The 17,283-nt window shown below is 45.5% G+C and overlaps 1 pseudogene; it reads left to right on the top strand.

Annotated features, from left to right (window-relative positions):
• The window catches only part of LOC126991793 (muscarinic acetylcholine receptor gar-2-like), a 45,479-nt pseudogene extending 28,827 nt beyond the window's left edge, over positions 1–16,652 (top strand).
• Positions 16,653–17,283: the final 631 nt, after the last annotated feature.

Below are 17,283 nucleotides of genomic sequence, written 5' to 3'. Positions count from 1 at the left end.
AAAAGGAGAATCTTAATACCTAGTAGCTCTAGTCTTTGGCGTTGATATAAAAGGAGAATCTTAATACCTTGTAGCTCTAGTCTTGGCGTTGATATAAAAGGAGAATCTTAATACCTTGTAGCTCTAGTCTTTGGCGTTGATATAAAAGGAGAATCTTAGCTCTAGTCTTTGGCGTTGATATAAAAGGAGAATCTTAATACCTTGTAGCTCTAGTCTTTATGTTGATATAAAAATGAGAATCTTAATACCTTGTAGCTCTAGTCTTTGGCGTTGATATAAAAAGGAGAATCTTAATACCTCATAGCTCTAGTCTTTGGCGTTGATATAAAAAGGAGAATCTTAATACCTTATAGCTCTAGTCTTTGGCGTTGATATAAAAAGGAGAATCTTAATACCTCATAGCTCTAGTCTTTGGCGTTGATATAAAAAGGAGAATCTTAATACCTCATAGCTCTAGTCTTTGGCGTTGATATAAAAAGGAGAATCTTAATACCTTGTAGCTCTAGTCTTTGGCGTTGATATAAAAAGGAGAATCTTAATACCTTAGAGCTCTAGTCTTTGGCGTTCATATAAAAAGGAGAATCTTAATACCTTGTAGCTCTAGTCTTTGGCGTTGATATAAAAAGGAGGATGAAACTTTAGGAAACTACACAGGAAATCTCTTTAGTAGTACCTGGTATTGAGTAGGAATAACAGATCATTGTGGAGAACGTGGTTTAGTTTGGAAGCTTACAATGACTCTGTGCTGGACTGTCGAACTGACCCTAAGGAACCTTCTCTTGGTTGGTGTCTCGTTGCTTGAGGGAGCATTCTCATTGGTTTTAATAGGTTCTACAAGTACGAGGTCACCTTAAAAGTTATAAAAAATATATCCCCTCTTGTTATAGTCCTTTTTTTTTACAGCAAAGGAGACAGCACAAGGGCACACAAAAAAAGGAAACAATAAAAAAAGCCCGCTACTCGCTGCTGCTGTAAAAAATAGGAAAAGCATAGACAAGCAATTCAAACTAACTTTTACTTACTGATGAATGGGTTGACGGAAGGAAGGCTCTATGATGCCGTTTGCTTGTGGACATGATAGGTGATGTGGTGTATGGATAGGGGGGCGGGGGGGAGGGAGGGGTATGTGTTATCAAATAAAAATTAGGCAAAATATGATTCAATTGGATAAATACAGACTGAAGCCGTTCGAGTTAACTGTTGAAGCCGTTCGAGTTAACTGTTGATTATTACAAATGGAAACCAAGCATATTATTCAAGACTTGTATAACCTGTAAATATTTATAATTATTAACTCAGAGCAAAGACGGGCCAAATTTGTGGCTTTACCGTGTAGCAGCGACAGGCCAAATTTGTGGCTTTACCGTGTAGCAGCGACAGGCCAAATTTGTGGCTTTACCGTGTAGCAGCGACAGGCCAAATTTGTGGCTTTACCGTGTAGCAGCGACAGGCCAAATTTGTGGCTTTACCGTGTAGCAGCGACAGGCCAAATTTGTGCCATGATATAAACCCCCCAAAATAGATGATGCATAAACTGATCACAAATGCTTTGATATATATTTTGAAATGGCTTGTGTGAGTGATGATTTTTTTCTCATTTTTCTCGCTTAGAGGGACCATTAAGAAACGTGATCCCCGCTGCTACCGTGTTAATTTAGCAAAGAAGAGGGAACAAATTTTTCATTATTTCGTAAACGATCTACTGCAAATAACAGGATCCTTTGCACTGCCTAACGCTCACTGGCTTCAAATATCAGGTGAGGCGAGGTACGCAAAACAAAAAAATATATAACCCTGAGACTCCACGCAGTATATTTTTCCTATTTCATTTAACATAAGAGAGATATTGTGGAGGAGACGAAAATTAAGACGAGAGGAATGGGATAGAAGTGAGATGAAAAAAAGCCGGAAAAGATGAGGCGGTAAAGAAAGAGAAGTGGGGGGCGTTGAAAGGCGAAAAGGATAAGAGGGGAAGAATGAAAGGAGGGAGGGAGTGTCTTTGCTTTGAAAGGTGACATATTTTAATCTCCTCCTCCTCCTCCTCCTCCTCCTCCTCCTCTTCCTCCTCCTCCCCCTCCCCCTCCTCCTTCTCCTCCTCCTCCTCCTCCTTTGCCCCGCGTTCTCTTCTTCTCCTCTCACAAGTCCAGACCCCCGAGGCACATCCCCAAGAGGCTCAGGTCCGTCGCACCTGATCAGCGCCCAAGTAAGAAAGAGAGGGTCGCCACTCTCTCTCTCTCTCTCTCTCTCTCTCTCTCTCTCTCTCTCTCTCTCTCTCTCTCTCTCTCTCTCTCTCTCTCTCTCTCTCTCTCTCGTGTTAAAAGGGCTGGGTTCAATCCTCCTCCCGCCCCCCCCCCTCCCCGGGCTTAATCCCACATTCTGAAGGCTCTTCCCATTAGAGAGAAATGTAACTTTTGGGCTATGACTTCGAAATTTTAACTTTGTCCTTTCATTCTTGCATTTCCCTTTCCTTGTGATTCCTGGACTGGCAGGCTAATGCGCAAAACTTTTTCATGTGTATTTCTCATTTTCAACTCCCGGTTTCATCATCGCGTGACCTGGAAAGGCTTTTTATTACGTACTGTAAAGTAGTGAAAAAGAGAGGCAACCTAACCTTACCTAACCTTCATCCAAGCCTTCCTAGCCCCACCATCAAGCCTTTTCTAACCCCATCATCCATTAGTCTAACCTTACCTAACCTCTATTCAAGCTTTTACTAACCCTTTCATCCATAAACATAACCTAACCTAACCTAACCTTACCTAACCTTACCTATTAAACTCAAAGCAATGCCGTGAGCTTTATAAATACTTACAGTAGCAAATATTCTGACCACTTATTCATTGCGAAGTTAACATTTCTACTCTTCATAAAACCTGAACACTTCCTCTCTCCCCTTTTCTGAGTAAGCTTAGTATCGTTAATCAAGCTTAAGTTTTCTCGGCATCAAACCAACCCGTGAACTAGAAATATCGGACGAACAATTCAAGAAGATGGCGCCACTATAAACACTTGCCTGCGCCATGACGGGCAGGGGCCAACTACCATCCAGGTCCCTCAAGAGAGCCTACCGGCGCTATAGGTGTTCACGTAAAAAACAAAATAAAAAAAAAACGAGGCGATGCAGTGTTCACATCGGTAGTTTTTTTTTATAGTCATCAGCCAGTGGATCTACCTTACTGTAGAATTAGCAAGTGCGAAAATTATCCACTACCAGAATCTCATTAATCGTTAAGTTGTTCCGAAAAGAGTCGCCTTACCTTACCTTTCACACGTGCGTACAGCAAGTGCTTCAATCTGTTTCGCAGGTCACAGAGGTGCCACAGAATTAACCAAATCCCTAAAGCAGCCAGCTTCGTTACGAGTCAACTGGCTTTCTGATGCATCTCTCTCTCTCTCTCTCTCTCTCTCTCTCTCTCTCTCTCTCTCTCTCTCTCTCTCTCTCTCTCTCAGATGTATAAACGTACAGTTAGATCAAAAAAGGAGGTAGACAGACGGGGATTCAGATCAACAGACAACTAGGTAGTCAAGCAGATACGTAGATAGTGAATAGGGAGTGAAATATACAGCTAAATAGAGAGGTGGACAGTATATATAGAAAGAGAGAGAAACACGTAGGTATAGAAAGATAAATTGATATCCAGATGGACTAATTGCTTGGTTGCCAAAAGAAGGTATAATATAGAAAGAGTGGGAATAGTTAGACCGATTACAGTTATTCAGACAGAAACAAAGAGTATGACTTAGGGATCTACAGAGTTTTTTTTTTTTTCCTTTTCATCGCTATTAAATTTAATTATCAAGTGTCATCAGCCAGTGCCAGGTATAGCAAAGCTTCCAGCCTCCGTGCCGTATAACAGACACGCTGCTGCATGTGTGTGTGTGTGTGTGTGTGTGTGTGTGTGTGTGTGTGTGTGTGTGTGTGTGTGTGTGTATTAAAAGACGAGATACATACATTTTCCTGTGACTGTTTCACATTTATACTTCACGGAAATTCACACACATCTTTCATTTTCATTGCTGTGAAAGCATAACTTTTCATCACCTCCTCTTTGCTTTAGAATATATCACAGCTACAACTTAGAAGATACAAATCACGTAAATGAACGGGAAGAAGCTTGATCTCGGGAGTCAGGGAAACTGAAACCTGCACGCACCGGCAGGGCGCGGGGTGACCTGAAAACAGCCATTATACTGATTGGCTGCCTCGTGCGCGCCTAAGGCAGGAGAACAACAAATTACTTCAGCCTTCATGCAATGGCAATTTTGTGATTCATTCTTCTTTTTGTTTTACGTCTTGACAGCTGTAACCCGTGTTAATATGGGGGTTGCAATATACCAGTCTTTTTTTTCTTTTTGTGCCCTTGAACTGCCTACTTTGTCTGTCTGTCTCTGTCTGTGTTTTCGAGCCGCTTGACCTTCCTAAAGTCACGCAGCAACACTAGGATTCCAGCAGCCTTTCTTCGGCCCATCACTTTTAAAAAAATATATATATCACATTATTTACTTCTATTTGTTCAGAATGCAACCATTTGACCTAATGATGCTTAATGTCTCGGAATTCTCCAACTGTCAAATCCATATAGGGATCTTTCATATTTTCCTTGACTAATGAATACACTAAAGTTATGATTCTTAATTTTACTAATAAGAATAAGAATAAAAATAAGAACAGGAATCCACTCTCAGCTCTCCCCCGCTTCTACATTAATCATGAAGTCTTGGTCTATCGCTTACTCACTATCTTAACTCAAAGCTTTATAATTATCTCTCACAGTGAAGCCACTTATATATAAAAGCGCTGTCCGCCCCAGCATTGAGGGTGTATTCCGCGTGTGTTGGGGAGGAACCATTCACTCATTTAATTAAACGGACTCAAGGCCCGTTCACCTCATCGACTCCTCTCCCTCACCCGAGTGTTTTTATCCTCTTAAATTTATGATGTTACTTGGGTTGACATCTTTTTCTAGTTTTTTTTTTCATGATCCTTTCACCAATTAACTTGCTTGCTACATGCCTCCGCTTAATGTTACGACACACACACACACACACACACACACACACACACACACACACACACACACACACACACACACACACACACACACACACACACACACACACACACACACACACACACACACACACACACACACACACACACACACACACACACACACACACACACACACACACACACACACTAAGACACGTGATAAAAATAAACAGATTTTTGTCGTATTTGCGTATTTGACCGTGGCCAGCAGATCAACAAAGAATGTTATTTTTTCTAACAAAAAATGTACCAAAATGTTGATGGATGGTGGAAAAGCATCTTTCTTATTGTCATGAGTTCATGAATATATATGGCTCTCATTATTAATTTTACTATTGATAGTAGTAGTAGTAGTAGTAGTAGTACTAGTAGTAGTAGTAGTAGTAGTAGTAGTAGTAGTAGTAGTAGTAGTAGTAGTAATAGTAATAATAATAATAATAATAATAATAATAATAATAATAATAATAATAATAATAATAATAATAATAATAATAATAATAATAATAATAATAATAATAATAATAATAATAATAATAATAATAATAATAATTATAATGAAAATAATAACAAAAAGAATAAGAATAAGAGGAAGAAGAAGGAGAGGAATAAAAGATGAAGAAGAAGAAGAAGAATAGGAAGAAGAAGAAGAAGAAGAAGAAGAAGAAGAAGAAGAAGAAGAAGAAGAAGAAGAAGAAGAAGAAGAAGAAGAAGAAGAAGAAGAAGAAGAAGAAGAAGAAGAAGAAGAAGAAGAAGAAGAAGAAGAAGAAGAAGAAGAAGAAGAAGAAGAAGAAGAAGAAGAAGAAGAAGAAGAAGAAGAAGAAGAAGAAGAAGAAGAAGAAGAAGAAGAAGAAGAAGAAGAAGAAGAAGAAGAAGAAGAAGAAGAAGAAGAAGAAGAAAAGAAAAAGAAAAAGAAAAAGAAGAAGAAGAAGAAGAAGAAGAAGAAGAAGAAGAAGAAGAAGAAGAAGAAGAAGAAGAAGAAGAAAAAGAAAAAGAAAAAGAAAAAGAAAAAGAAGCAGAAGAAGAAGAAGAAGAAAAGAACAAGAAAAGACGAAAATGAAGAAGGAAAATACATAGGAATACATAGGAAGAATAGACACCAGAAGACCTATCGGTCTATGGCGGGGGTGTCTGTTTACTACCGCTACTACTAGTAATCTACGTGTGGCAGGACAGGACAGAAAAGATGAAGGCTCCTCCCCACCCACCTCTCCTTCCGGCAACGTGCCGGCAGGAAATAGTTAGAAGAGAACACCATGTACCTTTAAGGAAGAAAGGGACATGGAAATTTTACAGTAAAGAGAGAAATAAGAGGAAATTACTACCCTTAACTTACCAAAGTTACTTACCTAAGCTGTGGGGGAAAATGACTTAATTACATAATAACATAAGAACACAGAAACACAAGGAGAATGGAAGAGGACGAGTGGCCTACACAGGGCAGCCTCAGGATCCCCCCTAATACTCACGATGGGTGAGGTGTAGTTTCAGGGGCACAGGTGGAGGCTTGATCTTCGTTTTACCGGCGGTACTAGGCACGGCTCCAGTAACCTGTCACCTTACTGCACCCACACCTCACTCCACCTGTCATGCGGACATTAACTGTTGCTTTACTCTATTGTTGACTTTCGCTACTTGCAATCTAGGTTGTGGGGGATAATAATATGAATTTAGGTTGACGTCTTGCTGCAATCTGTCGGAAAACATGCGAAGAAGGGTCAGTGTAATCTTATATCCCTGAAGTACTTATCCAATGAAGACTTGAAGCTATTGATACTCTGTGCGCTAACTACTGACGGTGGGAGTCTATTCCAGTGATCGACGACTCTATTATTGAAAAAACTTTTGCGCACCAAGGTGTTACATCGGTTTCCCTTTAACTTCATACCGTTGCTGCGTGTTATTGTGTTGGTGTCTCTCTGAAATAGACTATCTGGGTTAGTGTTGTCGAATCCATTAAGAATTTAAGAATTTTGAGCACTTCAATTAAGTCCCCTCTTATCCTTCGCTTTTTTAGGGAAAACATATCTAAACGCTTTAAACGCTCGTCATATGGCAAGTTTCGGAGCGCTGGAATTTGTTTGGTTGCTCGTCGCTGTATCCTTTCTAGCAAAACTTGATTTTTGATAAAGTTCGGTGACCAGAACTGAACGGCGTATTCTAGGTGTGGTCTTACAAATGCTAAATATAATCTCTTCATAAGTTCGGGTGATTTATAATCAAAGTCTCTTGAGATTAATCCCAACATCATATTGGCTTTTTTACTCGCTGCAGAACATTGATCACTCATTTTAAGAGTGTTACTGATAATGACACCAAGATCTTTTTCTTGTTTTACTTCGCTGAGCTCATGTCCTTGAATCTGATATTTAAAGTTAGGATTTTTTTCACCTATGTGCATTACTTTACATTTATCTACGTTAAAACTCATTTGCCATTTTTCGCTTAGTCGGCAAGTCTTATTAAGTTTGATTGAATCTTTTCGCAACTTTGACTGTTCATTACCGTACCTCCTAATTTGGAGTCGTCGGCGAATTTGGCTACTTTTGATAGAATATCAGTTTCTAAGTCGTTCACGTAAATTATGAATAGTGTTGGCCCCAGGACCGAACCTTGGGGCACGCCACTGGTGACGGGTTGCCAATCCGATGCTTCACCATTAAGAACTACACGTTGTTCTCTGTCGGTGAGCCAGTCATGAATCCACGCACATAGATGGTCGTTAATACCGTGGGAACGCAGTTTAGAAATAAGCCTAACGTGAGGAACTTTATCAAACGCTTTCTGAAAATCTAGGTAAAGTACGTCATATGGGCTTCGGGCGTCCCAACATGTATAAACATCGTTGAAAAAAGTTAATAGGTTGGTAAGGCAAGACCGATTACTACGAAATCCGTGCTGACTATCAGTTATCAAATCATTTGTTTCAAGGAAAGTGATCATTTTATCCCTGATCATTTTTTTGAATAGTTTAATTAGGACAGACGTAAGGCTGATAGGACGATAATTACTGGCTTGTTTTTTATCTCCTTTTTTAAAGATCGGGGTAATATTGGCCTTTTTCCACTCGAGAGGCACACTGGCCTGTGCTAATGACTTGTTGAATATTAATGTTATGGGTAACTCTAGCTGTTGACTACATTCTCTCAACACGCGAGGAGATAAATTGTCGGGGCCCTGAGATTTATTTGGATCTATTTTCTGCAGGTACGCACGCACTTCGCTGGTATCAATGTCGGTCAATGCAAGCTTATGTTCTTCAGGGCCTTGAAAAAACAAGAAGAACAAGAAGGAAAAAGGGACAACAAAGAAACAAATAAGGAGAGAGAGAAAAGAAAACGATGGCACGGCGTAAAACCAGAACCCAGTGACTTTCCTTCCTGAGTCACGGGGCATCTTTCCCTATCTGATCCTTGGAGGGGCAAACGGGCCACTTCAGGGTAAAAAAAAAACGCCCTATCTTTGCGGGGTCTTTGGTCGGTATTATTTCTAAAGGTCAAAGAGGGTATCAGTCAGGTTCTAATGAGTGTTTCTTCAGGTTCATGGTACAGAGGAAGGGTCAAACTACCACCAGGGGCATAAAACTATTTCCTGAAAATGCCCAAAACTCCTGCGAAAGCCTTGTCAAATGTGTTAACTAGGGCGAAGAAATGTTTAGTAATACGACCTTTTGTCCGGCACACACTCTCGCCTCCTTCCCTCATGCAGTGGAGGCTACACGCGGCTTCTCAACGTTGTCCCTCTGGTTGTGTTAATCCTGTCATCACTCTAGCTCAATGGTTCAACTTTTTACTACCACGGACTCTCTGGGAATTAGCCCTTCACTCCACGTACCATTTGCATATATACATTTTTTTCAACAAGGGAGGCAGCTTAACCCGGTAGCAGCGGGGATCATGTTTCTTAATTAATGGTCCCCCCAAGCGAGAAAATGAGAAAAAATCACCCCTCACACAAACCATTTCATAATGTATATCAAAGCATTTGTGATCAGGTTATGTATCATCTATTTGGGGTGGGTTAAATCATGGCACAAATTTGGCCCGTCGCTGCTGCACGGTAAAGCCACAAATATGGCCCGTCGCTGCTACCGGGTTAAAGGAAAAAAACAAAAACAAGAATAAAAAGACCCGTTAGACACTGCTCCAATGAAAGAACACAGAACGAAACGCCAAAAAAAGAGGTCAATTTCAGGTAGAGAGACGTCCTGATAGATAAAATTCCCTCTCGGATTTATCAAACAATGGTAAGCCTGCAAAGACTATAGAAAACTAGGGTTACTAAAGGTGATGATTTTGCATACTGGTTTTAAAAGAATCAAGCCCGACTATGTTTCGATACGGGTTCATTGACCTTGGTGTGTGCTTGTATGCTGACCTAAAGTAGATCGCTGTATAGAATCAAGGTCATATGTCAAAGGTCAAGGCCCAACAGACAAACAAAAACATTTACTTTTAATGTTTCTGTTCCTAGTTATTTTAACGGATAGTATGAACTGTTATATGATGTTTGTAAAAAAAAAAAAAAAAAACAGGGCCCACTTAAGCTTCACTGACGCACTTCCGCACATCAGTCGTAAACATAACTTAATCACACAAAATTTTACTCATAAGAAAATAGTAATACTTTTTTTAACAGCAAAGGAAACAGCTCAAGGGCAAAAAAAAAGAAAACAATAATGAAAAAAAGCCCGCTAAAAGTAAACAATCATTCTTTTCCTAGATTATGTGCTTCAATTCACTAAAATCCCCTCTGCTTTGCTCGTGATGAATGTTTGCTCATCAATCCTAAATAAAAATAAAAAAACATTTACCTGGTTCTGCTGTAATAAACGATCATAAAATAACAATATCTAGGTGTTAAAAAGTTGCCGAGGATATACTGTCTGTCTTTGTCTGTTTGTTAGCTTGTATGTATATTGTCGTTGTTGCTGCCTCCCTGGACCTGTCAGTTTGGGTCTGTGGTTGGTATTATAAGATACTTTCAGTTCTCACATCATCTATTTCTAAAGGTCAAAGAGGGGGTCAATCCTTTTCTTACGAGTGTTTCTTTAGGTTCATGGTACAGAGGAACGGTCAAACCACCACCAGGGATATACAACTACTCCTGGAAATGCTCACAACTCCTACGAAAGGCTTGTCAAATATGTGAACTTGGGCGACGAAATGTTTTATAATACGACCCACAGTGTGTCTGCTTGTTTGTGGGTGTTTGTTTGAGTGTGCTTCTTACCGTCGTTCTTGCCTCTCCTCACTTGTTTTCGTTTTTGTCTGTGCCTTCTTTTGTGCGTGTGTGTGTGTGTGTGTGTGTGTGTGTGTGTGTGTGTGTTGTAGTGAAGCAGCCTGGCAACATGAAGGGTGAGCGCGTTCAGATTTACTTTTTGTTGTTGTTGTTGCAGTACAGAAAGCAGCTTGAGGGCAAAAACAAAAAAAACAAAAACAAAAATGTCCGTTATAAGAACTGCTCCTGTAAAAGAAAATAGGAGTGAGTGGCCAAAAGATTAGTGCTCCTCTAGTTGTCCTTGTTTTATTGTAATCGCTCTTGAAATTGGACTTTTCTCTCTCTCTCTCTCTCTCTCTCTCTCTCTCTCTCTCTCTCTCTCTCTCTCTCTCTCTCTCTCTCTCTCTCTCTCACACACACACACACACACACACACACACATGGTGATCTAGCAGCGTCCTACGAAGAAGAATATCCTAAAATAGGGTCATGGAATCACACCCTGAGTGTAGATTATGATATACAAGGTGGAGAAAAAAGGAAAGAGAACAACGAGGAGGAAAAGGATAAGGAGGAGGAGGAGGAGAAGAAAGAGGAGGAGGAGGAGAAGGAGGAGGAGTTGGAGGAGGAGATGTGGACATGTCTTTTAACAGGTGTCTTCTCTTACAGGAAGCAGCAGCGGGTGAGGGACGGCGGTGCAGGTGATGGCGAGGCGCCCTTCAACATGACGGCACCCTTCGGGGACCCCCTGGGCGGCGGGGGCACCACGCTGCTGCCTTTCCTGGTGCCATGGGAGGGTGGCGGCAGCGGCGGGGGAGGGGGACGCACCAGGCTAAACGACCCTTCTATTAGCTACCTCAACGCCTCCTCCGACCTGTGGGGGGAAAATGCCACTTGCTGGGGTAACAACAACTCCATTGAGTGCTCCATGGCGAACAGCAGCGCCACGGAGGGGCCGACCACCGTCCTGCCGCCCTTCGAGCTGTGGCAGACTGTGCTCATCGCCATATGCCTCGCCTGCTGCATGATCCTGACGGTGGGCGGGAACCTGCTGGTGCTGCTGTCGTTCATCGTGGAGCGAGCTATCCGCCAGCCTTCCAACTACTTCATCGCCTCCCTCGCCATGACGGACGTGATCATCGGCTCAATATCGATGCCCTTCTACACCGTTTACGTCCTGATGGGAGAGTGGACGCTGGGCCCCATCCTGTGTGACCTGTGGCTCTCCGTCGACTACACTGTTTGCCTCGCGTCACAGTACACAGTCCTCCTTATCACCATCGACCGGTTCTGCTCCGTCAAGATCGCTGCCAAGTACCGCGGCTGGCGGACGCGGACTAAGGTGATGGTGATGGTGGCGATGGTGTGGATCATACCGGCGCTGCTCTTCTTCATCAGTATCTTCGGGTGGGAGCACTTCGTGGGGTACCGCTCGCTGCTCCACAACGAGTGCCAGGTGCAGTTCCTGAGGGACCCGGTGTTTAACACGGCACTCATCGTCACCTACTACTGGGTCACCCTCGTCGTGCTCTTCGTGCTCTACGCTGGCATCTACAAAACCGCTTACGACATGCAGAAAAAGTCCGAGGCGAAGCACCGAAAGATGCAGACGTTAGTGGCCCTGAGTGCGGGAGGCATGGCGGGCATGGCGGGACGCACGGCCGGCTTGGGCATGAGCAAGACACAGAGCACGCTGCTCAGCCAGGACAAGCCCCAGCCCGCCCCGCCGCCGGTACCCAACAACCCGACCCCCCAGGCGCCGCAGGGGGGCTCTGGCGTTAGCGACTCTTCCTCAAGTCAAAAAACTTCCTCCAAGACAACAGAGACGACGAGTTTTTCTGAGCGCCGTAACGAGCAAGCCGAGAAATCTGAGAGATCCAGCAGCCCGGCTTTTGAATCAGACGAAGAGAGCAGTCAGGTGCCGCAAGCCAAGAAGCCCGGCATGGGCAACAACTCGGTGCCGCGCCTTGACCCGCCCCCGCAGCACAGAAAGACACCCACGACTGACACACTGCCCAAAATCCCGGAGCAGAGCGTCCTGGACACCTCTACGACCCAAGAGGGCAGCTCTTCCTCCGACACTGGCGTTGGGGCACTCGCAGTGTCCCTAGCACGTTCTCTGCCCTTCTCTGATCACCAGCGCCACTCCCCGAAGAAGGCGTCCATCCTGCCTGATGTGGCTCTTCATGAGGCCAATCTGCAGGGACACGGCCTGTTGGATGTGACCCTTGGTGCTGCCACCGCCCCGCTCGCGAAACGAATGTCTGCAGACTTTTCAAAAGACGAGGAAGACAACAGTGGCCATTCCGACGAGACGATGAGCGTGCAGTCCAATGGTGAGCAGTCGCCCCAACCACCCGCCCAGCAGCCCCTACACCCAACTTCACTCCCACTGCGACCTATCAGCACTGTTCCCATCCTACCCTTAGCCGCCTCCACGCCCACGGATGGTCTAGACGAGCGGCTAATCGCTCCGCCTGCCATGTTTGCTGATAACATGAGCGTCAGCAGCATTTGCACAACGCGGCCGCCCTCCGCTCTTAACTATGGCCCTATGGCCTACGATATTTTGACAGGCCTAGACACAGGAGACTTGCGGTTCATGGATGAATCCTCCATCATTCTACCCTCTCCTGTGGTGGAAGACCCGCCCTCCTCCGTGTGGGCGGCCACCCTCCACAGCCCGACCTCGCCCACCCTCCGCTCTCTCACCTCCTCCCTCACCACGCCGCACAGCATCCACCGCAAGATCAGTCGGATGCAGTCCCGCTCAGACGACGAGGACCTTGAGATGAGCATCGAGGAGGCGGACGAGTCAGTGGACGCCGACGACGAATGTTGCGATAGAGACGAGTCGTCCGAACACTCCACCAATGTGCTGGTGACCTCCATCATCCACGCCTGCACCGCCGTCACCAGCCTGGCGGGAACGGACCGGCACACCAGCCCTATCAGCCCAAAGAAGGGCAATTTAATTACCACCTCGGCCAACAGCGCCGCCAACGCCGTCAACAATATATCGAGCAGCTCCATCAACACCAACTCACCCGTGCCGGCGACTCCCCAGCGTCCGAAGGGGAACGGAAGTACAACAGAGGCAGGAAAGTCGGGCGGCTCGTCAGCAGGGCCCACGAACCAGCTCATCACGACCCACAACGTCAACTCCAACAAGACGGTGACGAGCGTGGCCCGCACGGAGGCGTCGTCACTAGAGAGGGACAAGCCGAGCTCCATCGCGATGCCATCAGATGCCCAAAGCTCCATCAAGGGCTCTCTTAAGGGATCTAAAAGGGCATCGTTAAATCTATTCGAAGTCTCAAGAAAAAAGAAGAAAAGCGAAGGAGAAAAACGACACCGCTCCAAGTCGGAAAATCTCGCCAACAAAAAACTACGAACTATTTCCATTATTCTGGGGCGTGTGTGGCCTGCTGGACGCCATACCATCTCGTAGCCATCGCCGAGGGCTTCTGCCCGTGCACCAACACGCATGACTACTTGTTGGCTTACTTTCTCTGAGACGCCAACAGCCCCATCAACCCCTGTTGCGACGCCCTGGCTAACCAGCAATTTAAGAAGACCTTCATGCGCATCCTCAAGGGTGACCTACACATCACGTAACGCCTTAGTGCACTAGGCGACGCCGCAAAGCTACTCAATTATCTGTGATATCTGTAGACAAGACCAGCTTGTGGGGCGCGGCGGTAGCGGCCATGTGTTCCTGTGTGCTCAGGCCGGAGGCGTGTGCGTTTGTGTAATTAGATTTGTAAGTGTGTAAATATATATACATATAATATATAAATATACATATATATACATATATAAATATAACCCGGTGAGGTGCGCACGTGACTGAGCGGCCGGCGAGCCCCAGTCCCGCCCCGGGGCGCCGCGCCCCGCCCCGGACAGCGGACACCGACACTCAGTACAACGCTATGTCAGACTCCTCGGTACACCAGTTACAGTGCACGCCAGTCTCCTCGTTGTCGTGACGTACACGCTTTTCGCTTCCCGCGATCGTCTCGAGAATGTTCAAAAGTGTGTGTGTGTGTGTGTGTGTGTGTGGCGGAGGGACGCGCCGCCTTGATGGGTCTGTGTTTGACAAGCCATTGGTTCGTCGAGACGCCAAGAGAGCACGCCAGGCGACTCAGTGTTTGGAATCAAACGTTTGTTTAGGCTTGCTTGATGCTGCTTCAAAACCTGCTTTATTCCGCGCGATTCCCCGCCCTTCCCCCTCTCCTCCTTTCTTCCGGGTGCGTGCAAGCTTAATGCGTCGGTTGTTCTCGTGTTTCACTCACACATAAAACACACAACACAGTAATTAGTAAACAAGATGCAGGGTTTACGCGTATATGCTGGGTTCAAACCCAGGCACGACCCCTCCACGATGTATATATTCAGTATACCTCCAGCACGACTTGTCATACCAAGTGAGTAAAAGTAGTGACCATAATCGACAGGGAAGATAGAAGAGGGAAGAGTAATTATTATATGTAATGAAGGCAAATATTTTTGATACTTGAAAACTTCATTATGTGGCGGAAGCGGACCAAGGTGGCGATGGTAGCGATGGTTTGGTGAAGCAGTGATGCAATGACTGACAGACAGACACAGGATTATTAGATAACATACCATCGTACACACAGACAGCCAAACAGAGAGAGAGAGAGAGAGAGAGAGAGAGAGAGAGAGAGAGAGAGAGAGAGAGAGAGAGAGAGAGAGAGAGAGAGAGAGAGAGAGAACCTTTTTCTATCTAGCTGTCCAGAATATAGTCAGGCAGAGAGGATCATAACTGAAATGTCCTCAACCACAAGACGAGACATCATCTCCCCTTTGATCTTACCCGCCATTGTTCTTGTCATATTTTACATGCATGTGCCTAGGAGGAGCGAAGAACAGTATTCACAGAAGCCTTATACACACACACACACATAATTTGCGCGCGCATTCAGAGGGAAGAAGGGACGGAGGAAAGGGTTGGACAGGCGGAGCAACGCCCTATATTCACCAAGTTTGCTGTGTTTTAGTCCAATCCTGAATAGTCGCTATGAATACTCAAAACTTTCATACATACATATTCCACTCGCGGGGTGCTGAGAGGAGGAGGGAGCGAGGAGGGGAGTCGGCGGTGAGGGACGGAGGATTTGCTGAAGAAAGGAGTTAGTGGGACAGAGAGGGTGGTGGTTATCTCCCCCTACCTCCACCCTCCTGTTCCTCCTCCCCCCCTCCTCTTTCCCCTCCCTTACTAACCCTACTAGTTGCGAGCTCTTCTGAGGCGTGATGTAGGACGCTGCCAGGCCACCAGGTGTATGTGTGTGTGTGTGTGTGTGTGTGTGTGTGTGTGTGTGTGTGTGTGTGTGTGTGTGTACGTGTATTGCCGCCACACGCAGAGGCTCTCGTACTTCCCTTCCCTCCGTCATTATAACCTTTCATTCATGCTTTCCTCCTTGTGCTCCCCCGCCTCTCCATCACACGACGCGGAGCCTTTGCGAGTACCGCCAATGCAGGAGGAGAAAGAGGAGGCGGCACGATGTGGTTATTCTACGACGTCACACTTGTATAAGGCGTGACGTCACTCCTTACGCGGATGACGTCACTGCTTTGTCAGCGCCGGGGTACGCCGGGCGCGCGTTTTGTGGTGAGGTGGATTCGGCGCGACGCCCCCTGTCCTTCTTTTGGGCGAGGCCTTGCGCCCTCTTCCCCTCACTCCTTGAGCCCAACAGAACGTGACCCCCGCCCCCCCCCTCGCCACCCCGGCACCTGAGCCCCACGCCGGGACGCTAAGGGATAGTGCTTGCCTTATCCCAACCCCCTTTACCCCCTATAAACGTGAGGAGAGAGAGAGAGAGAGAGAGAGAGAGAGAGAGAGAGAGAGAGAGAGTCGGTCAAGTTTTGTTTGACAGTTACACCTCAATGCCTCAATTTGTGGATTTGGAAGTGGACAACAGTGTGGAATGTAAGTGGTTTTCCTCTCTCCCCCTCCCGCTCCCCTCCCCCGCCTCCACGAAAGATGCTAATCCCTGCAATCACGTATTTACACGCCTTCGCCTTAACCCTCAACGGTAACGTCAATATAAAGCAAAAAGGCTGAAGCTAATAGAGAACCTTTACCTCGCCTCCCCGCCAGCTCTCTTATCCCTGAGCGTCCCGTCCCGTCACCCGCCGGAGTGGCACAGCTGACTGAGTGTGACGTTGCTTCGACCTTCCCTGTGTCTGTTCCTGTGACCTTCATGCCCCCGGAGCCGGCCCAACCCTGCTGACCCCTCACAGGCGGCTCTGGGGGACGGAAGGCTGTGTATAACAAATGTTTGTATGTATATAATTATATACATAGACATGATACCAGTCAGTATATTATCCCGTACAAGAAAAAAATAATTGTTACTCCCAGTGTTTTCATCTTTCATTCCATTCCTCTTCTATTCCTGTGTTTGGAAGTTTATTTATTTTTTTTTTTTTTTTACGTCTGAACCTATATCGCCGGTAGGCTTGCTTGAGGGGCCTGGATGGTGTTCGGCCCCAGCCCATCATGGCGCAGGCAAGTGTTTATAGTGGCGCCATCTTCTCTTGGCTCATGCTGCCCCCCGGAACTCGTTCTTGATTAACTTGGACGGTTTCCTCTAGAGTCCGGGTTGATGGGTGGTCTTCAGGACAGCATGTGGGTAGTTTTAAGCCACTCGGCGGTGACTGAAAAATCGGAGGTGGTAGCGTGGGGATTCGAACTCGCGTCGTCCATCACGTGGTGAATGTGGGCCCAGCACGCTACCACTCAGCCACTCTTTTGCTTGTGAATTTCCTCGATAAACGTTAAACAGTTTCCTGCCTGGTATGAGAACTCAGAGTGTGTAAATTATTCACGGGAAGTTCTCCAAAAGTACACTCTAAGCAAAAAACACACATTTTTGCAGACAAAGGTACCAAGGATGAAAGAATGAATAACTAATGAAAAATCAACACAAGATAATTGGCGGACCGGGAGAAGAAATGTAGACGAAACCAGAAGACGCGGAAGACGG

This window comes from Eriocheir sinensis, unplaced genomic scaffold (assembly GCF_024679095.1).
Source record: "Eriocheir sinensis breed Jianghai 21 unplaced genomic scaffold, ASM2467909v1 Scaffold341, whole genome shotgun sequence".
Taxonomy (NCBI): Eukaryota; Metazoa; Arthropoda; class Malacostraca; order Decapoda; family Varunidae; genus Eriocheir; species Eriocheir sinensis.
Note: the sequence above shows the minus strand (reverse complement) of the source record. Positions and strands in the feature narration are given on the sequence as shown.